Below are 23,310 nucleotides of genomic sequence, written 5' to 3' on the forward strand. Positions count from 1 at the left end.
GCAAGGTCTGGGGACAACAAGATGCTGTTCCGGTGAGATGGGGCGTACTGGACCACGCAGCAAGTTGCATGGGACCTTCAAGGCCCTGCAGAACATCCAGGCTCCCTCCGGCCGTTCCCTGCTTCCATTCGCCACATCAGATGTTCCTCGCTCGTCAAGCTGCTCACGTTGCTCTCCCGGCCAGAAATATCTTTTATTTCTGGCCAAGTTTTCCTCCAGGCGCTCGAGGCCAGTCATCCTTGGAACCAGCCCAGGTGCATGCTCCCTTCTCCAGACACTATTTCCTGACTGCCCCGATCAAAGCTACCCCCTCTTTGCGCCCGTGGTAGTTCGGGCGCTGAATGCACCAGGCAGGCACTGATGGGAGTGTCTTCAACAATCGAAAAGGCCTTGGTCAGAAAGGCCCAGGTGAAACTCATTTGAGACTTCTGACCTCCAGAAAGGTATGATCATAAATGTGTATGGTTTTAAGCCACAAAGTTTGCAGTGGTTGTTATAGCAGCAACAGGCTCATACACTGACTATCTGAGCAATTCGTTCATCCCACACCCCGGAATTCATAGATTCTGGAAACTGTTCAAACAAATTCTGATAACAAGGGATGGGCATATTTTTAATGTCCCCTGGCCCTAATCACCACCCCCAGATCACTGACTGAACACTGAAGAACTCAACAACTCTGAAACAAGAGGAAACTGAGGCTCAGAGACCAGAACCCAGGTCTGCCTGGCTACACCCCACCAGGCCTCCTGTGTCTCTGACCCCTGAGCTCCAGGAGGAAATACTGAGCACGCTAGCCACTGTTTCTTGCACCAGATGCCCCACCCCCCACCCACCCAACCCACCTCCTTGCACAAGAGCTGCTCTCAGTGGGATCCCAGGGCCAAGATCAGAGGACCCAAGTCACATACCCCAAGAAAGCAGAACCGATTCTGACATTCTGCGTGGATAGCAGCTGACCCTTCTGCTGAGTCAGCTGCTGATACTTCCAAGGTTGCCAGAGTGTGTCTATGGTGGGTGGGACACCCTCCCACTGCCCACGGAGCCCAGGACTCCCCCATGGGGCAAGGCATGAAGCCAGGAGACTGACTGAAATGACCTTTCCTGTCTTGGGAACCCGAGGTCACAGGGCACAAGATGCCCACATCACCCCCTGTGTACAAACATGAATATCAGTGCCCACTTCCCCGGGAATTAAAATAGAAGCGCCTTCAGTGAGCTGGCCATGTGCTGTGCTCGTGTATATTTTTACGTATATTAACTCGTTTAACCCCCAACAACCCTGTGAAGTGGTAGACCCTGAGAGTATCCCCCCCTTAGAGATGAGGACTCAGAGGGGGAGGGAGGTTAGAGGGCAGAGACGGGGTCTGAACCCTAGAGCAGGTGGCTGTGGAGTTCATGCCATGTCATGCTGTCAGCCGATGGCAGCCTGACATTAATGTTTCTTTCTTTGACAGCACCGTGTAGAATTAACATGGCCTCTGGCTTCTACCCAGCAGGGCAAGAAATTCTACTCTTCCTCTATCATGCTTGTGCCCAACACTGCAAAAATATAGAGGTTCCAAAAGAGAAGTATTGTAAATTAACTGGTGTCCTAATTTTGCCTGAAAACAGCATGTCCTGGGAGCCAGAAACCAACCCTGCATCCCAGGCCCGAAGCTAGGGCCTCGCCCTCAGCCAGGGGCACATAAGGAGTCCTGACCTGGGAACCAGAGCCCCGGGTCTTAATCCTACCAAGTGACCTTGGGAATGTCGCTCAACCAATCAGGGCCTCACTTCCCTCAGATCTAATACGGGGGCCAATGTAACTACCCTCACAGCCCCTCCACAGTCCCACGAGGGCAGGAATCCTGTCTTTTTCATCACCCTGCCTTGTGGAGTGCCAGACACAGAGCAGGGGGTAATAAATGTTTGTTGAGTGACTGAATAAAAGTCTATGTGACAAGTTTGCCTCCCCTCCCCCAAAGGCCTTAAAAACAGGGACTGGGCTGACCCATCTTAGGTTCTCGCACAGGTACAGCTTTCGCTCCTCGGTGGGTTTATTCACGCAGGAAATCGTCCACAAGCACCTACTATGCGCCTGGCCCAGTTAAGGCCTCGGTGGCATCCAGGACCCACACACAGCCTCAGCTGTGTCCTCACACGCCACCCCCTTCTCTTTTTTCTGGCCAGTGACTATAATACTTAGTCACAGTGGGCTTCCTCGGCCCAAGACAACGACCCGGCTGCCTTCTAAACTGCAAGCTTGGCCCATTCTGGGCACTTGGACAATGATTCCTTCACTTCCACTTCCTTATACCCAGCCCTGGGGAAATACAGCCCAAGGAAAACCCCTACCCTAACCCCACACATGCACTGGCACACACACACGCAGCCTTGCACACATGCACTCCAATGTGCAGCAGGACCCTAGGACAGAAGTTGGATTTTCTGAGTTCAAATCCCAGTTCTTTTGCTTATGAGCTGTGTGACTTTGGGCAAGTCCCTTTACCTCTCTGAGACTCATTTTCTTCCTTTATAAAATGGGAATGCTAATCATGAAGCCTTTCCATGTAGTGTTATAGGGAGATTCAATGAGATAGTGGATACAAAAACCTTTGGTTCATCAATGTGATTTGCTCAACAACATTGTTATTTTTGTTTCCTTTCTCCAGGAGGGAAAGAGAATGGCAGTTGCCTAGGTTTCAAGGAAATCCATGTTTAGGGGGCCTGGAATGTGGGAATTTACTCAGTCTATTTGATGGGGATTATTTTGAGGATAGGAAAGTATTTGTGGGTCCAACATCACCATGTTAACTTTAAGATTAACTAATGAAAATTTAGAATCAGAGACTGGAAGAGACCCAAGAGGTCACCGTATTTGTGGCAGAGACAGCTAGCTGTCCACAAAAATTCGTTCTCCCTTCCACAGTACACAGCCATAGATGGGAAAGAGCCACCCTTGCCAAGAGCTGCATTTCACAGCCTCCTTTGCAACTAGATTGGTCACATGACTAGTTCTCGTGTGTGGCAGAAAACAGTTAAGAAGCAAACATGCCCCCTCCATGCTTTCCTTCCTTGGCGATGATGTCCAAGGGCTAGTCGGAATGTGAGATGGCTCACTGAATCACTGCGTGGAAGAGGACAACCCTCCACTCACAAACACCTGCCTTATAACAAACGTCTGTTTTGTTTGAGCCCTTATACGTGCTTGGGTCTATTTGTTACTGCACCTACTGCCCTAATACAACATTCAACCTCCTTATTTACAAATGAGACGATTAGGGCCAGAGAATGAGAGTACCTTGCCTGAGGTCACACAGCAAATTCAGCAATGGTTAAGAACTTTGGTGTCTTAACAATTTGGAGTAGATTTTGCAGTTTTCAACCTGCCCCCGAGAGCCATGAGGATTCCGAGAGGGCCTTCGGCAGTGAGAGTGAGGTTCAGTGAGCTGCCGTCTGGAGTCCTCCACTTCTGTTTCTACTAGAAAAACATCACTTTTATCTGTCTTCAAATTGTACTTCTCCATATATTTTCATCAGAAGAAAGGGCTCTGTGGCTTAAACTAAATCAAAGCCCGAATGCTGGATGATGTGGTCTGACTTTCTGTGGTACAAGACCAAGTTTTGCTTCTTCTCCACCATTGTCTCCTGGCCTCAGCTGCTGACACAGGGCATGCAGACTCGCAGAAGAGCATAGATATTTGCTTAGAAAGGAAAAAGAGAAGCCTCAGTGTGCAACAAAGAACCCAGAAACTTGGACAAAGGACAAAAAGAAAAGACACTTAGCTCAGTTGTTCTCAGATTTTAGGGTGTGTCGAAATCACTGGGGGTGCTGATTCAAAATGCAGACTCCTATACCCCATCCTCAGAGATTCTGACTCAAAAAACTGATGCTCGTGGTCCCAGGATTGCCCTTTGAGAAATCCTGAGTCTAATTCGACTCAGTGTAATTCGACAGCAAGAACTACAGGGAAGATTGGTCTTGAAAAGGAGGTCAGGAATGACAAAAAGGAAGCTGGGGGCTGGGCCCTTGCATAGAGAGAGAAGGTAGACCCACGGCTCAGCCACTTGCGCGCTGGCCTCTCTGAACCACATAGGTCTGAATGATCAGACTGACATCAAGTAACAGTTACTTGAGTATAATGATGTGCTGTTTGCTCATAACTTTGCCAAACGCTGGTCCAAATGGCTCACCCATTTAAAGTGTGCTAATTTGAAAGCAGAGAGGGGAGTGGAATATTTTCAACAGATACCACTGGCAAAGGGTTCATATCCTTCATATACAAAGAACTCTTAAATGTCAATAAGAAAGGAGACAAACATGCCAGCAAGGAACAAATGGGAATAGACTTGAGCAGGATAGTCATAAAATGAACAATAAGATTATAAAGGTTATTCAGCATGAATGAAGGAGTGCAAAGTCAAGCAGCCAGATGTTATTCTCACCTTTCCCATCAGTGTGGGTGAGGCTGTGAGAACATCACACCCCAATACTGTGCCGGGGGAGTGCAAGCCGGCACAACCTTCCAGGGCGATAGCCTCAAAAGACTTAAAAACACGCGAACATGTGAGCCAGCGAATTCACCTTAGGAAACGTATCCATAGGCCCAAACACGCAGAGATGATGTACTAGGAGCAGCCTTTGCAGAGCTGTTTATAATAATGAAAAAAAAAAAAAAAGAGGAAGAAGCAGCAACCACATGGAGGAATGATTAATAAATCCCAACTCACCCTCTCTGTGCAGCCATTAAAATGTATATTGGAGGAACATAGAAAATACAGATGCAGGTTCATGACCCGTGGTTAAGGACAAGGTAAGGTACGAAATGAGATGTTGGAAAAGCATGGGTGTGTCCACATCTAGATACTCCTGTGTGTCTGGTACATTGTAAGCACTCAACAAACATCACAGGTCAAGTAGTGAGAGGGTGAGTGAGAGTTCTACAGAGGGGCACCCGAAGGTTCACCTCTGGGTTAGGAACCCCTTCTTTCCTCTCCATAGCTGAGCGGTAGGACAGTCCAGCAGCTAAGAAGGTGGGCTATGCAGACTCTCATGTCATTTGGATCTCAGCGCCCAGCCCCGCACCCCCCCAACCTGACTCTCAGTTTCTTCACCTGTAAGATGTGGACAATGAAAGCATCTCCCTTGTAGGGCGGTTGTGAGCATTAACCAAAGGGAAACACTGAGCTCGCTGCTCGTATAACTATGGTGACCTCGCTGGTTTTTTACAATTAGCATGCATTACTTTGGAAATCTGAAAATCATAATAAAGCTATTTCCATTTTGACAAAAATTACATTTTACCAAGAACCAAAGAACTTCTCTCTCTATTACCATTTCCCCTTTTCTGGCGCCTCTGGGTGATGTCAGAGCGGAGCGTGATACCTTGTGGCCGGTCTCCTCTGCCCAGGTGTTCCCAAGCGTTCGGTGACTTCAGACCTCTCGAGGTTGTGCAGGAGACCCGTGTTCCCCGACTTCTTTCTTGAAATCACACTGTCCTTTGGCTGTGGCCGTTTGCCCAGAAAGCAGTGCATCCATTCATTCAAGGGCCCCTCAAATAGCCCAGAGTTCAGCCCCCCTAGAACATTCTCATCCCCCGGAGGCTCCTGCGCTCTTTGCTCACCAGGGCTGCTGTCCTGAATGGGACAGGCCTCTGCCAGAGAAACAGCTGGAGGGAGGAGAGAGGGAGGGGCAGGAAACCGGGCTGACCGGAGGGCGGGGGCGGCCAGCTGCATGGAGTGGGGCTGTCAGGGGAGCCTGCCTGTCGTGGGTGGTGGCTGATGGCGAGGCCTGCTGGGGACGACCCGCCCCTCTGGGAGCTGGGAGCTGTGCTCACCGTCTGAGCACAAACCAGGAGCACATGTGGGCCCCGGGCAGCTGTGGGAAGCACGTCTGCTCCCAGCAAGGGCCTCCGGAGCTCCAGACAGACTACGTACAAGCAAGACTAGCTGCCGGATATCCCACCACCTTGGGTCACCTCCTCACCCCAGGCGTTTGTACATCATTCCACCTGGATGCCCTTCCTGCTTCCTGCCCCTATTCGTGGCCTGATGACCTCCTGCTTCCTTTTTTTTTTTTTGGGGGGGGGGGTTAAATTAAAATAGCAATGTGGTTTTTTTTTTTAAGTATCAAATGAACAAAGATTAAAATATTCTGTAATATTTGATTTTAGTAAATGTTACAGGGAAGCAAAATTCTTATCCATCATTGGAATATACATACATTCATGTACCACTTCTAGAAAACTAACAAACTACATCAAACCTTTAACGATGTTCAGACCGTGTGTTGTTTAAATATAAATTCTGCTTTCATCCTAAACCCAGCTCCCCAGAGATAAATATCATTAACATGTTGGTTTGAGCACATGCACATATATATTTTATATATAAATGTAAAATGGCTCAGTCATGCTCTGTGTACCATATTGTAACCTGCTTTTGCAGTCAATGATTACATATATAAAATATATGTGTATATGTATATATACCTTACCATATTTTAAAAGTTGCTAATTATTTCATTTACTCAATGTACCGTAGTTTATTTAATCAATACAATACTCTGAGGGTGGATGATTAGGTTACTTTCAACTTTTTGACTATAGTGAGCACGCCATTGCACACTCGTCCAATTACTTTATTATACAAATTTCCTATGAACATGTTTATTATTCAAAGAGTCGCCCACTCTCTCTTCATGTCTCAGCTTGGGGCCACCTCCCAGGTAAGACTTCCCTGCCCCTTGGGGGACGGCTCTGGGCTCCCCCCATCACAGCACTGATGCAATGTTGTCCCAGCTTGTTAGGGTGTCTCTTTCCCTTGCACTAGGAACCCCTTGAGGAAGGGTCTGTGTTTTGTCCCCTGCTCTATCCCCAGCGCTAAGCACGGTGCCTGGCGACATCACCATCATCAGTGAATTATCTAAATAGCTGACAGCCAGGCGGTGTGCTAGAAACTTGGTACTTAATCCTTATGAAGGAAGGAAGCAGGCACTGTTTCTGCCCCCATTTTGCGATGAGAAAATTGGGACACAGAAAGGTTAAGTCGCTTGCCCAAGGCCACACAGCTAGTAGGTGGCACAGCTGGGATTCCAACCAGGCCACCTGGCTCCAGAGCCCCGCCTTTAGCTTCCAAACTAAAGAACTAACAGAAGGGCCCACTGTGTGCATTGCCCTGTGCCAGGTGCTTTCCGTGGAGTAAGTAGTGAACCAACAACGCTGCAGGAGGTGACACTTGCCCACCTTACGGATGAGGATTCTGGGGCCACGGACGGAAAGTCGTTTTGCCAAGGGCGCCCAGATCATGCCAACAGAGGCATGACTGAACCCAGGTCTGTCTGATTCCAAAGCTGGGGCTGCTGAAAATAACCTGTGAAAAAAGGAAAAGAGAAGGGGAGGGGGAGGGGAGGGGATGAGAAAAGGTAACAGAGAAAAAGGGAAGGAGGGGGCATAGGAAAGAAGGAAAGGAAAAAAGGAAGGAAGGGAGGGAGAGAGGGAAAAAAGAAAGAAGGAAGGGGGAGGAAGGAAAGGAGGGAGGGAGGGGGAAGAAGGGACATCTGCTCTTCTTGGGCCTCCAGAACTTTGGCAAGTGGGGAAACATGTCCTTCACCATATGACCAGCCCGAGAACCTCATCTTCTCTCCCCACCATCCTCAACCCTTCATTCAGTGAGATTTACACTTGGAAACTATCTGGTTTAATGCTTTCATTTCAGAGATAATAACTGGAAGCACAGAGAGGTTAAGTCACTTGCCCAAAGTCACACAGCTTCCTAGGGTCAGAAGTCAGACCCAGCCTGACTGCAAACTCCTCTCCTCCCCACTCTGCCAGGCTTGCCCACGCAAATCCTTCCTGTACAGATGGGAACATTGGATCCAGAGAACGCAAGGGACTCACCCAAGGTCACCCAACAGTTAGCAGTAGAGCAGCAGCCCCAAGTCTCCTGGTCCAAAGGAGAGGACATTTCCACCATGCAAGGGGGGATCCTATACATCACCATCTAAAGGTTTGTTACTAATACAGACCAGTGGTACTCAAAGCATGGATTCTGGACCAGCAGCAGCAGCCTTGCCTGGCAACTTGTTTGAAATGCAGGCTCTTAACAAGCCACCAAGGGATTCTGACGCTGGCTCAAGTTTAAAAACCACTGATACAGAAAATGTCTGTATTCTTTTTGGGGCCTCTCACTGTTGTGGTCTCTCCCGTTGCGGAGCACAGGCTCCGGACGCGCAGGCTCAGCGGCCATGGCTCACGGGCCCAGCCGCTCCGCGGCATGTGGGATCTTCCCGGACCGGGGCACGAACCCGTGTCCCCTGCATCGGCAGGCGAACTCTCAACCACCGCGCCACCAGGGAAGCCCTGTCTGTATTCTTAATGGAAAAGCCACTAAGAATACATTCTGGATCCCAAGACAGGTCACCTTGTCAATCCACAGAATCGTAGTTAAGAACAGAGACCTTGGGATCAGACAGACCCGATTTGATTGAATCCCTGTCTCCATCCCTGGAAGCTGTGTGGGCAAGTCCTTTCACCTCGCTGAGCCTCAGTTTCCTCATCTGTTCTGGATGAGGGAGCAGGGGACGGGGGTGGGGGTGGTGGGGGTGGTGGGGGTGGTGGGGGTGGGGGGCGGGGTCAGAGAAGGAAGGGGGAGGAAGTAGAGGATGGAGGGGGTAAGGAGAGGGAGGAAGCAGCCTTCCAGGAAGATGGAGCACACTAGGGGTGGGGGAGGGGAGATCCTGAAAGGGGAGCTGGGAGAATCCGGCCTCTGGATGGATTTATGGATATTGCCTTTTCCTCCTTCCTCGGGTGCCGCTACTGCAGGCCCTTCGGAGGCCTCACGCCTCCCGAGCCAACCCAAGGCTATAATAATGAGGCTCAGGTGTTATCAGCTGGGAGCCACACCAGGCTGAGGGAGGACCCTGGGCTCCCAGCCAGCCAGGCCTCGGAGGCCGGAGGCCGGAGACCCAGAGGTGGAAATCGGAGCTCACAGCCCCACCCGGCCCGGCGAGGAACAGGCGGAGTCGCGCTGCTCCGACCAATCAGAAGCCACAGTCTTGGGCCACCATTCTGAACATGGCGGCAAAGTTTGGCGTTTTCTTCCTTGGAGTGAAAAGCCTTTCGGTGAGTTTTTTGACTTTTTGGTGTTTTTTTTTTTAAAAAGGATTCTGAAATCTAAGGCCTGATATAGGAATACTGGGGCCTGAGAGAGACGTGGTGCTCTTCAGGGCCTGCAAAGACGCCTCTGTTTATTCCCATAGAAACTGTGTCGTTCCAAGGTGGCAGATCAGGCTTCTTTTTTTTTTTTTTATTGAAGTCTAGTTGATTTACAATATTGTGTTAATTTATGCTGTACAGCCAAGTGATTCAGTTATACATACATATATATTCTTTTTCATATTCTTTTCCATTACGGTTTATCACAGGATATTGAATATAGTTCCCTGTGCTATACAGTGGGACCTTGTTGTTTATCCATTCTATATATAATAGTTTGTATCTGCTAATCCCAAACTCCCAATACTTCCCTCCCCCAACCCCCTCCCCACTGGCAACCGCAAGTCTGTTCTCTATGTCTGTGAGTCTGTTTCTGTTTCATAGATAAGTTCATTTGTGTCATATTTTAGATTCGACATATAAGTGATATATGGTATTTGTCTTTCTCTTTCGGACTTACATCACTTACTATAATCTCTAGGTCCATCCATGTTGCTGCAGATGGCATTATTTCATTCTTTTCTATGGCTGAGTACTATTCCCTTATATATATACACACCACATCTTCTTTATCCAGTCATCTGTCAAGGGACATTTAGGTTGTTTCTATGCCTTGGCTATTGTGAATGGTGCTGCTATGAACATAGGGGTGCTTGCAGATCAGGCTTCATCTTTTTTTTTTTTTTTTTTTTTTTTTTTTTGCGGTACGCGGGCCTCTCACTGTTGTGGCCCCTCCCGTTGCGGAGCACAGGCTCAGCGGCCATGGCTCACGGGCCCAGCCGCTCCGCGGCATGTGGGATCTTCCCGAACCGGGGCACGAACCCGTGTGCCCTGCATCGGCAGGCGGACTCTCAACCACTGCGCCACCAGGGAAGCCCGATCAGGCTTCATCTTGATGCCCAACTCCAGTTGGTTGGTTCTGGAGTCCTGGAGCTCTCTGTTTAAGGGAATCTGAGGCCACATCCAGGCCTGGCTGGGAAGAGCACAGTGATTGATTAGCAATGCCTGCCCTGGACGGGAGTGGGGTGGGGCCGTATTGGCTTTCTCATCCCACTCTGTCCTCCAACAAAAGTCCATCCCATTGGACTAGAAGGCACAGGGGCTGCTTCCAGCTCTGCCCCATTTGTTCCAGCAATTGGCAGATCCTAGTGTATATCTAATCTGTATCTCAATTCCCACACTCCCTTGTATTTGTTTCTGATTGATCTTTACTGTTCATGGATCCCTAATATCCTAGTTAAAGCTAAATGATTCCTCTATCTTCCTGATCATCAGCAGCTAAAGCAGATTCACCAGAGAGGCTCTCAAACCAAAGGGAGCCTTCAAAGATGCTTTCTGTGACATGCAGGATTCTCTATAAAACCAAACTGTGCCTATGTTGGACTTTCTTTAAGGCATGAACAAGCCACACCGAATGAGAACTCCATTTCAGCCTTGGGCTGTGTGGCCTTGGGCTGTGTGGCCTTGGGCAAGTCATTTATCCTCTCTGGTTCCTTCCGTGCTCGTGAGATTAAATTACGGATGTGATTAAGTTGTGAATCTGGAGATGGGAAGATTTTTCTGGATTATCTGGGTGGGCCCAGTATAATCCAAGGGGCCTCAGAAGAGGAAGGCAGGAGATAAAAGGGAGGAGAAGGCAGTAGGGTGATGAAGGAAGCAGAGATCTGAGATCACGAGCCAAGGAATGCAGGCAGCCTGTGTGCTGGAAGAGACAAGGAATGGATTCTACCCTAGAGCCTCCAGGAGGAGCCAGCCCTGCCAACATCCTGATTCTAACCCCTTAATACTCATTTTGAACTTCTGACCTCCAGAACTGTGGGAGAATAATTACTGTTTTAAACCCCTAAATTTGTGGTAATTTGTAAAGCGGCAATAGGAAATGAATACAAGGGCTGTTCCAGAGAAGACCAGAACACTGCCCTTGGTGGCAGGCAGATCTGGGCTTGAGTCCCTGCTCCACTTGCTAGCTGTGTGGCCTTGTGCGATTCCTAACCTCTCTGAATCTCAGCTTTCTACTCTGCACATGAGAGTAATAAAGAACCAACCTCAGACTGCAGGGAAAATGAAATCAGTTGATACACACCACATGCTTAGAACAGTCTGGCACACAGCACTCAATAAATGTTGGATTTCCCCCCTTCTGTTGGGCCTTAAGAGGCCTACATTCCCAAATACAGGCCCTCTAATCTCCCCTGGGATGCTGCTAGAGCCACCTTCCTGATGCTCCATTTCATTCAGTGTCCCTCCACTGCTCAGCAACATTCCATGGCTCCCCAGTACAATGTCTTTAATCTGGTTGATCAAAATCCCCCATAACTGGGCTCCTGCCAGCCTCATCTCCCAGGAAGGAGAAAACAAAGGGATGGCAAAGCTGAAAAGAGTTTGAGGAGACAAACCTTCAGATGTCCATTGAAACGTCACTTTCTCCAGACCCCCTGAGACACGTCAGCACCCCTGTTGTCCATTCTTGTAGCATCGTGACCTCCACAGCAGTACCAACCTCAGTCGTAATGTGATGATCATTTGTGCTGGGAATATACCACCCATCTCCCCCTCTACAGGTAAACTCCATGGGGGCAGAGACTGGTGCTAGGCATGTAGTCCCTTCTCGATAAGGATTTGTTAAATGAATGAAGAGATGGATGACCAGTCAACAACCTCCCAGGCCAGCTGGGCTGAGGACCCAGAGTTTTTCCTGACAGCCAAGTCCGGGTTCTTAACCACTGAGAGGGCTGCAGAGTTACCGAGACAGGAGAGTTGAACCCTGGGCCAAGTATCACTGGACACTTGTCAAACCCTCAGCCAAAAATTGTATTGCAAACTTGATTTGGGTTCAAGTAACAGCAAGAGTTAATTCTTCTTGGGTGAAGGCGGGTCCCTCGAGCTGTCGGAGATTGTCTGAGGTGAGATGTTGAATTGGAGGGGGGTTGAAAAGGAGGAAGAGATGGGAGGATGCTAGCAGCCCAGGTTTCTGTCCACGCAGCAAGCATCCAGGCCCTGGGCTTTCATCCAAGCTGGGAAGGGTTAACAGCGCTAAGTGGAGCCTGGGTAGGATAAGGAATGAGGAAGCCTCAACTCTGAGACCAGGGGAGGGGACTGTCCTGGTGAGGGGTCGATAAGGCCCACGCTCCCCCATGAGCCATGGAGACCCCACCCGCCCAGCTCCTCCTGCTGGAAGAGACAGTTTGCCTCTGGCAGTGGAGGGGGGGTGGGGGGGGACTACCCCGGATGCCTGGGGGGCTGGGAGAGCCGGCAAGGTTGTTCCGGCCCATTTCTCCAGGATGGGGATGGGAGAAGCTTGGAGCCCCCTTGCCTGCAGTTCCCCAGCTCTCAGGTGGTGCCTGACAGCATGTCGCTTGATTCTGGGAAAGCTTCCATTTTCCAGGGGGTAGAACAGAGGCCCAGAGAGGGTTAGCAGCTGCTCAGAGCCACACAGCAAGTCCTGAGCAGGCAAGCTTCCCAGTTCCCAGAGAACCCTCTCACCTCTGCTACACATGGCGTGCGCACACACACACATACACACACACAGGTTTTCTATTACCTTGCCCCTGCCCATCTCCCCAGCCACATGGCCCACCTCTTCCCCTCCTTCAACTCTGACCCCATCGTGCAGTTTCAAATCCTGGCACCTTTGCCTGAGCTGCCCCTTCTGCCAGTAATGCTCTCTCTCACCGCCCTGTGCCCAGCCACCTGGTAACCTGGTCATCTTTCAAAACCTAGCTCAATTGTCCCTTCCTTCAGTCAGTCTTCCAGGATTGTCCCTTCTCTTCCCACCTACGTGGGAAAGTTGATTACTCCTTCTGCCAGGTGGGTCTGTACTTGGCCAACACATCCATCCTTTCTCAAATCACACTGCTTTTTCATTCTGCCATGTGCACACCTGTCTCAGCCTCTGGACTTCTGTTGCTCCAGTTCTGACACTAGACCTGACCCTTACTGGAAATGTTTGATGGATTGAGGTAGCCTCCATGCCTGCCCATCCCTCCCCAAGGCCAGCTGTTATGTGAGCTACTAGAAACGGATCAGATACATCAAAGCCACGGCATATTAGGGCAGTTCAGGAACACAGCCTTTTATTTATTTATTTTTAATTGAAGTATAGTTGATGTACAGTGTTGTAAGAACACAGCCTTTTGAGGTCAGAAAGATCTGGGTTTGAATCCCATCTCTGCTACTTCCTTGCTCTGTGACCTTGGGTAAGGCACTTGCCCTCTCTGGGCTTCCCGTGTCCTTTCTGTAAAATGGAGAACATAATCTCCACCTCATAGGGCTGGTTGGGAGAATTCTCCGAGATGATACATGTCGTATATATGGCATGGGGCTCAGAGCAAGTGCTTAATACATAGTGTTGCCATAACTCTGTGAGTTATTTCTGGAAGCCCATTTCCCCCCATCCTCCCTCCTTGCTCTGGCCTTGCATCATTCACCAAAGACCCTGTTCTTTTTTCTTTTTTTTTTTTTAAAGGAACATTTATTTATTTTTTCTGCTGCGTTGGGTCTTCGTTGCTGCCCAGGCTTTCTCTAGTTGCGGCGAGCAGGGGCTACTCTTCATTGCAGTGTGTGGGCTTCTCACTGTGGTGGCTTCTCGTTGCGGAGAACGGGCTCTACGTGTGTGGGCTTCAGTAGTTGTGGCACGTGGGCTCAGTAGTTGTGGCTCACGGGCTCTAGAGCGCAGGCTCAGTGGCCATGGCTCACGGGCTTAGTTGCTTCGCGGCATGTGGGATCTTCCCAGACCAGGGCTCGAACCCGTGTCCCCTGCATTGGCAGGTGGATTCTTAACCACTGCGCCACCAGGGAAGTCCCTCTTGCTGTGTTCTTAACAGGGAAGAAGTAAAGCCACACTGGGTCTGCCACTGCCTGGCTGTGTGATCTTGAGGAAGTGACTTCACCTCTCTGAGCCTCAGGTTCCTCCTCTGTTACATAGGGATGGTAACAGTGCCTGCCTGGCAGGGTATCCTGAGATTCAAAGGAGTTAGTGCTTGTAAAGGACCTAGATTAGCACCTGGCACCTACTGAGCACTGGCTGGTAAAGACTCAAGCTCACCATCGTCTTCCGCCACTTCCACGTGTTTCTCCTCCCATTGCCCACCTCCTCCTCCTGCCTCACCCACAATCTACAGCCAATGACTTGGCCTCTTTTCCCTTCACTGTTAGGAAAACCCAAGGCCTCCGAGATGCCTGGACAAGATCCTTCATGTCCTTAGACCTGCCTCCGTCGTCAAGCACTTCCACGGCCACTGATATCTGGCTTTTTCTTTAGAGAACCCTCTTCCTCCAGAAGAATCTGGATCCCCAAAATATAAGGCACATGAAAATGGACGTGCTTGGCTAGAGGGGTCAGGGGACAGGGAGCCACACCCCTCAGTTCCCTGGTTGTCCCCAGGCTCCATCTGAGCACAGCCCCAAACTTCCATTTCATCCATTGACCCTGCCCCCTCCCACCTTGGGTGGGGGGACTTCTTCATTTTTCATCTTGATATAATGTTTCATTTTTCAAATTGAAGTATAGTTGATTTAGAATGTGTTAGTTTCAGGTATATAGCAAAGTGATTCAGTTATACATATATATATATTCTTTTTCAGATTCTTTTCCATTATAGGTTATTACAAGATATTGAATATAGTTCCCTGTGCTATACAGTAGGTCCTTGTTATTTATCTATTTTATATATAGTTGTTTGTTCCTGTTAATCCCAAACTCCTAATTTATCCCTACCTGCCCTTTCCCCTTTGGTAACCGTACATTTGTTTTCTATGTCTATGAATCTATTTCTGTTTTATAAATAAGTTCATTTGTATCATTTTTTTAGATGCCATGTATAAGTGATATGGTATGATATTTATCTTTCTCTGTTGACTTACTTCACTTAGCATGATAATCTCTAGGTCCATCCATGTTGTTGCAAATGGCATTATTTCATTCTTTTTTATGGCTGAGTAATATTCCATTGTGTATACGACATCTTCTTTATGCATTCATCTATCAATGGACATTTAGGTTGCTTCCATGTCTTGGCTACTGTAAATAGTGCTGCAGTGAACATTGGGGCGCATGTGTCTTTTCAGACTAGGGTTTATGTCTTTTCCAGATATGTGCCATCATTCTGATATCCTTTTAAACCTGCAGAAAAGTAGCAACAGTAGTGCAAGGAACTCCCTTATACCTCCACCCAGATTCTCCAATTATTTATATTTTTCCCCATTTGCTTTACCTTTCTCTCCCTCCTTCTCCCTCCCTCTCTCTCTCTCTGTGCACATCTTTTCGTGAACCACTCCCATTTTGCTTATGGGAAAACTGAGACCCAAGGAGTTGCTTCCGGCCCCTACCTCCATGGTCCCACATTAGAGGCCCAGAACCTTGAGATCTACAAACCTGTCAAGGGCCTACAGAGATATTTGAAACCTGAACTCACTAGCACATCGACCCCAGAACACCAAAAGGCAACTGCAAACTCAAAATTAATACATGTCTGATTAAATGTCTACAACATGTTAGTGAGTCACCTGCTATCCAACGGCACTTGTGTTTAGAAATAGAAAAGCACAAATCACAAGGACACGAAAAATTATTCTTCATAAACCCCGTATATGTGAACTACTTTAACACCTTTTCAGATACTTTTAGCAAAAATGCATATGTGTAATGGGATCCGTAGCGACATTTTGAGGTTTGCCCTGGTATGGGGTGCGGTCCCTGTAACGTCAGAGGTCCCGGAACCTTCAGAGGCCTTAAAACAAGCTCTCTTGGTCCACAGTCCCTTGAGTCTCACTCAAATTGGGCATAAGATGAAGATTTTTCCATGTATTTTTACAAAGAGGCTGTGTGTACCTTTTTATGTGGGTCATAAAAAAAATTTTTGTTAATTTAAAAACATGGAGCAACACGAGAAATTCGTCATAGCAACGGGGCTGCCTCTCCTATTTTTAAAAAGTGAGCTGTTCCCTCCTCCTCTTAGTACAGAAAGTATATTTTCCTCCTGGGGCCTCTGAGTCAGAGGCAAGCCCAGAACTCAGTCTGCTGCCTCTGAGGATGGGCTGGGGGTCCTGCTGACCCTCAGGAGCCCCAGCCTCAGGTTCCCTTCAACTGGCGTGTCCTCCAGGCGCCCAGATGCCCCTGACATTCCTGGCCAGCACCCGGGCTTCCCTCCCTGTGTTCATCCACAAACTCCCACCTAGGAATGCGTCTTCAGAACAGCCCACCTTGTAGGAGCACAGCTGGATGACTTGAGCTGGTTCTGTAAATATCAAAATACTTCCTGGCCAGCTGGGAAACCCCAGCTACACAGGACCCTCTCCTAGGACCACCCTCTGATCCAAGAACTAAAGGGGTAACAACAGGCAAGCGGCGGGCCCAGAATCTTGACTCAGGGCTGCCTTCTAATTGGTCAGAGCCCACGTCCTCTCAGATGAGAGAGCAGATAACCCCGTAGCCTAAGGACTTTGAGACAGCACCTGAAGGAGGTTGAGGGCACAGTGTGAGTTTGAATCCTGCCCTACCACTGATGAGCTGTGTGACCTAAGGCAAGTGGCTTAACCTCTCTGTGCCTCAGTTCCCTCTCATGGGTAATGATAGTGACAGTGAGTTGTGGTGGGGATGACTTATGTTAACCCAAATAAGGTACTTAGCATAGCACCTGGCACAGAGCAGACTCTGAATAAATGTTTACTATTATTATCATCAACATCATCATCATCTCCTACCTCCCATCCTTCATATCCTTTTGTGACCATCTCTTAGGAACAAAGCAATAAAATCAGAATCTAGCTCCATCAATTACCAGCCGAGTGACCTTGGGCAACTTGCAACACTAATTTCTCATCTGTAAGATAGGGATAATAATAGCCCATGATATATTATATTATTATAATATAATAAGACATACTCATATGTTGGCTTACGATGAGTGTTCCTAAACACTGGCTGTTATTATTATCAGGGGTCAGAAAACTATTACCCAAAAGCCAACTATGTAAATAAACATATTTTGTTTTTGTTTATTTACAAAAACACTGCCTGTTTGTGTAAATAAGCATTTAATGGAACACAGCTACACCCATTCATTTATGGATCATCTCTGGCTGCTTTCATGCTATAACCACAGGGCTGAGCAGTTGCAGTGAGAGACCGAATGGCTCACAAAGCTGCAGTATTTACTGTCTTGCCCTTTGAGAGAAAGTTTGCCCGATTTGTATCGTTCATACCTTCTTTAACGGCAATAATTACAGTACATATACATTTTGTCTCCCTCAGGGGACGATACATGTTAAGATTTGCTTTCCAGGGATCACATAGCAACCCACGGTTGGGTTCCAGTGGTCCCAAAACCTCATCAAGTTATTCGCAGTAGTAACGTATGGAGAGAGGGTCCCATAGCTTTCATTGGCTACTCAAAGCCTGTGACCCATGAGGACACAATCACAGGATCGTGAGCATTGGAGGAGCTGGCCCGGGTCGAAATCAACACCCTCCTTCATTTTCCCGGGTTTGCCTGTTCCCGGTCCTGCTCCAGGGCACCAAGACATCGAGGCTTCGTTACTAAGGTTTCTCTCTGGGCTGCTTTATTGCCTGTTCTGAAGCAACTGGCTGCCTCCTGGTTCAGAACCCTTCGTGTTCCTTTTGTGTGATGTTGGGGTGAAAGAAAGGGCGGCCCAGGAGCTCATTTGGAATTTGACAGAGAAAGCCTGTGAATTATTCCCCCGAGAAAGATGTCTTCCTGTGTCTGACTGGATTCGCTCCTTTGGAGGCAAACGGGAGAACCTGCCATTCCTCATTGGTTTCACGGGATTTTGGTGACGTGGTGTGGAAAACCGCACACAAAGTAATTTGTGGACCTCCCAGATCTGGAGGATCTTGGTGGCCACGCTCCTTGGCTTTGTTGCATGCCCACAGATGTAACGCATTGGATTTGGTTTCCACTATTTGAGGCGTGTTGGTTCCCAAAACCCTAACTGGGCTCTGATGTCCATCTAAGACACCAGGCTGGACTCAGCAACCCGCAGCCCCTGCCTTGACTGGAGGTCATCATACCTGGTGCACCCTGACACCACCGCCACCTGCATGTCCCCTCTTCAGCTCTGTCACCCTTGTTTATTCCTGACACGCTGTCAGTGAGAGCCAGAGGACAAACAGCCTGCTGGCAAATGTCCCCAGGGTAGCCCAGGTCAAGTAAGGACAGAAGTTCCTCCCACAGATTGCAGGCTGCATGAGGGCTGGGGCCGTGTCTGTCAAACTTTCTGCTAAAGCTGGAGCATCTCGAACGACCCCAGCAGAGAACATAGGAACCGATGTTCAGATGGCAAAGTCTACAAATCCGGCAGTAAGAGGAAGGAAATCCTTGATCCGGAGTCAAGCTTCAGGGTGTTACATAATTATAATAACACAAATATGACACGGCATCTTTTTTTTCTCACTTACTGGAATATAACAATGACTCTGAACTTGGGATCCATGGCCCCCCTAGGAAATCCACTGGTGGTCTCTCAGGTGGACATAAACACATAAAATCGCGTGTGTGGGGGCACAAATTTTTCTGGGGGGGTGTGCTTGTCCAGCATTTTCATCAGATTTTCAAAAGAGTTCCAAATATGTAAATAAACATATTTGGAACCTGAAATGGTTGTCAATATGAGATCGTAAATCTGATGCGTAGCTCCGTCCCTACTGTCTCGTACTGTAGCCAGTGCATGACAGGTGCTCGAGACGTGTTTGCTGAATGAATCATTCACTGAATGACCGTTTCAAACCACAGGTTGCCAAACTGTCTGATAATCAGATTTTTCCAATTTTCCAATCTGGAATTTGGGAATCACTTGAATGGATTCTTTTTCTGTCCCAGGAAGGGAGAGGTACATTAATGATGCAAAGAAGAATGAGCATCGAGTGACATTAAAGGGTGCCCACTGCCGGCCAGCAAAGTGTTCTCAGAGCTGCCATTTCCTGCTCCAAGCACTGAAGCAGTTCCCCAAGGAACTTTGCAAAGAAGATGCTTTCTCATCCCAGACGGTTGTCTGCGTGCAAAAGTAATGAAACTTCATCTCTTAGAAGACAGTCCGGGATCTAATTAGCCATCTCTTCTACCTAGACTTGCCTCTGATCAACCCCAAAATTTTTCCCCCACACCAGCTAGAAAATACACATCTTAAAATTCAGTGAATTCAGTAAAGAAGTCTTCCTTTGTAAATAATAGTACCAGAGGCTGCATTGACTAGGCACTCGTATGCATTATAGGGATGGGTGGTGGGCAGAGGAAGGTACACGGGACCATTACTTTTTTGGAAAGCAATCTTGTAAGAGGCGTCAAAGCATTCACAATCTTAGGCAGAGTAGTTGCCCTTCCAGGACTTTGTCCTAAGAAGAGCATCAGAATTGTGACAAAGATTTCTTCACAGAGACATACAGCTTAACATGATTAAGAACAGCAAAGAAACTGAAAACAACGCAAGTCTTCAGCAGCAGGTGTTAAACAAATTGTAGCATATTAATATGAAACATTAAATCAAGTAAAGTCATGTCTTGAAAATACTCTTGAAACTTCATAAAAATTTAAAAAGTTTTGTTCTTCAAAGGATATCATCGAGAAAGTGAAGACAACCCACAGAATGGAAGAAAATATTTGCAAGTCATACCTGATAAGGGACTTGTATCTAGAATATTAAAAGAGATTTTATAACTCAATATAAAAAGACAAATAACCCAATAACCCAAATTAAAGATGGGCAAGTGATTTAAATAGACACGTCTCCAAAGAAGATATACAAATGGCTAAGAAGCACATGAAAAGATGCTCAATATCGTTAGTCATTAGGGAAACGCAAATCAAAACCACAGTGAGATACCATTTCACACCCACTAGGATGACTGTAATAACAAGTGTTGCAGAGGATGTGGAGAAAAAGGAACCTTCACACACTGCTGATGGGAACATAAAATGATGCAACTACTTTGGGAAAATAGTCTAGCAGTTCCTAAAAAGGAGAAACAGAGTTAACCATAGAACCCAGCAATTCCACTCCTAGCGATACACCCAAGAGAAATGAAAATGTATGTCCACACAAAAACGTAGACACAGATGTTCATAGCAGCACTATTCATAATAGCCGAAAAGTAGAACAAACAAAATATGGTCTCTCCATACAATGGACTATTGTTTAACCGTAAAAAGGAAATGAAGTACTGATAACTGCTACAATGAGGATGAAAGTTGAAGGTATTAGGCTGAGTGAAGGAAGCCAGACACAAAGAGCCGCACAGTGTAGGATTCCATCGATATGAAATATCAAGAAAAGGCAAATCTAGAGACAGAAAGTAGATGAGTGGTTGTCGGGGGTTGGAGGAGAACCGCGAATGACAGCAAGTGCATACAATGTTTCTTTTTGAGGTAATGAACATGTTCTAGAATTGCCTCTGGTGATAGTTGCACCAAAATAGTATGTTTTGTGAACATACTAAAAACCAGTGAAATAAGCACTTTGGGCGAATTGTATGTGAATTATATCTCAACAAAGCTATTTTATTTGTATTATTACACAACGAATATCACTTATTAAGTGTACGACATATAAATGTATATTGATAATATAAATATATATAAGTATAGGTTAAGTATATATATGTAATGTGTAAATATATATTAAGTAAATGATGCTTGGTGAATATTATATAAAAACAGTGTCCTGAAATAGCAGACTGATAACTTCTCAGACCAGCCCATCAAATGGTAAAGAAGAATGAATGCACAGCTCTGAGGGTCTGGGGTAGAGCTTAAGCCACGGGAACATTTTTCTCGGAAGCTTCATATTTTAGTTACAAAATTCCAGCACATTTTGCCTTCCACTTCAAAATATGGCCATGTTAATTTTAATATAAAAAATTATTTTCTCCAAATCCATGATAAAAGCAGATATAAAGCTCTGTGTACAGGGTGGGAGTACACGAGGGGGTGGGGGAAACGGAAATGCATAGGTCTGGAGAGAAAAAAGACTAGAAGGAAATATGCCAACGTATTAGCAGTGGTTATCTCCAGGTTGTGGAATTGCAATCTTTTAAAGCTTCCTGACACCTTTTTTCCTTTTCCATATTCACAATGGATGTTGCATAATATTAAAGAATAGACTTTTTTTTTTATTCCAACAGATGACACCCGGGAGGGAAGACATCAGGCAATGTTTTTCTGGGGATGCTTAGCCTGGCCCTCCCTCTGGTGGGAGCACACTCACACCCCTGGGATCAGAGCTGGGCCAAGTGGAATAACACGTGCCCTCATGGAGGCTCCCAGCATCCCTTGCTTTCTGCAGATGCTGGCGGAGAATGTGGACTTCTTTCCAGAGGAGAGATGAGACCAGAAGCTTTGCAGAGTTCTGGGAATAAAGACAAGCAAGATCATCGTTATGTGACAACAGCTGGAGGAGGTAAATAAGGACTGGACCAGATGTCAGGGACAGAGCTCTGAACTGGGTGGACACCAGGAGACAGATGTGAGTTTGAGCTCTTGCTTTGCTTCCAACAGGCTGGATGACCTTAGTCAAGCAAGTCACCATCTCTCTTCAGGCCTCAGTTTCCCCCTCTTTAAAATGAGGCCACTGGGTCCTACTTCTGATGGTTTGTGATTCTGTGGTCTCACATCTGCCATCTTTCTTTCTACCATCCATGTAACAAACAACTGGAGGCTCTTCTTACTGACAGCCCAGTACAGCCCCTGCCCCAGGAATCTCAAGGGCCATTCTGCCCCCAAAGGCAGTCTCGAAATTGAGTGACACTTTTCAATCCACCTAATTGAAGACTTTCCAAAGAAGGCAGTGTGAGCAAATGGCATCCCCACCCTCTGCACCCCTGAACCTGGTTAAGCGTGAGGATATTTCTTGAGCATCAGCCAGCACTGGTTCTGTGCCAGTGAGTAAGACACACACTGTGCTGTTTGCTCGGAGCGTATAGGATCAACCCTAACTACCAATTACAGACCCTGTCTCCTGCTCCAGAGGGAGATTCATGTCCAATACTTTTTTTATAAGCTTGCACATCAACACTTGGAGGAATAATCCCATTATTCACATTGTACAGGTAGGAAAATTGAGGCCAGAGAAGTGAAGTGCTCTGCCCAAGGTCACAGGTCAGACAAATGGTAAAACCAAGGTTCCAACCCTGGTCAGTTATACTTCCAAGGTACCTGTGATTTATCAGTGGTTTTTCTTTTTTTTCTTTTAATTGAAGTATAGTTGATTTACAGTGTGTTAATTTCTGCTGTACAGCAAGTGATTCAGTTATACATATATATATTCTTTTTCATATTCTTTTCCGTTACGGTTTGTCATAGGATATTGAATGTAGTTCCCTGTGCTATACAGTAGGACTTTGTTGTTTATCCATCCTATATATAATAGTTTGCATCTGCTAATCCCAAACTCTCAATCCATCCCTCCTCCAACGCCTCTCCAAATTTAGCAACCACAAGTCTGTTTCCTATATCTGTCAGTGGTTCTTAACTTTACTGTTTAGGCAGAGCAAAAGACCCTAAGACCCGCCTGATCTCCACCAATGTCGTAAGAAAGACCTGGAGAAAAACAAAATCAGTTACAATAAACTTGACGCTGAAGCATCGGACTTGCTATTGACTTTATAAGAGCAAGCTACGAGCTCATACAAATGAATTTATGTGATAAAAAAGTACCCGATAATATGAAAAAGGCACAAAATACATATGGAATCACAACATGAGGAAATTATTCTTTCCAATTCTCTTTCAACCCTTCTAATGACACCTAGGAAAAAGTCTCCATTTGGTGCTAACAGGTCTTCAACGTCTTCTCCAACACTTGCCAATTTCCCTCTATAACAAAGAAAGAGCAGGCTTCAGGTTCAGAGCCCACAGGCAACAGTATCCAGAGCTAACATTTAATGATACTGTTTTATTGTTTATGGGGGGCGGCGATATTTTATGGTTACCTCCTATTCGAGGAAAGTGATAACTGGTTTTCTATTTGCTGTGGTCATGTAAATTTTCCTTTTGAGCTACATTTACTGATTTTTTAATGAATAAATTTACTCACAGTTTTTAATGAGTAGATTTAAAGAAAAATATTAAATTCATGACACCAGAGAGGTGGTATACAAGCAGGG

At 46.9% G+C, this 23,310-nt stretch overlaps 1 protein-coding gene across 2 annotated transcripts in view; it reads right to left on the bottom strand.

Moving 5' to 3' along the window:
• CMKLR1 (chemerin chemokine-like receptor 1) overlaps nt 1-5,636 on the bottom strand; it is a 38,435-nt gene extending 32,799 nt beyond the window's left edge. The window contains exon 1 of one of the 2 annotated variants that reach the window (XM_004281365.4): nt 5,369-5,636. The gene's annotated coding sequence lies outside the window, so the exon portion shown is untranslated. Of the gene's footprint in view, nt 1-5,317 lie in introns of both variants that reach the window. The other variant, XM_033408649.2, reaches the window with a different exon arrangement.
• Between the last annotated feature and the right edge of the window lie 17,674 nt (nt 5,637-23,310).

The sequence above is a fragment of the Orcinus orca genome, chromosome 15 (assembly GCF_937001465.1).
Source record: "Orcinus orca chromosome 15, mOrcOrc1.1, whole genome shotgun sequence".
Taxonomy (NCBI): domain Eukaryota; kingdom Metazoa; phylum Chordata; class Mammalia; order Artiodactyla; family Delphinidae; genus Orcinus; species Orcinus orca.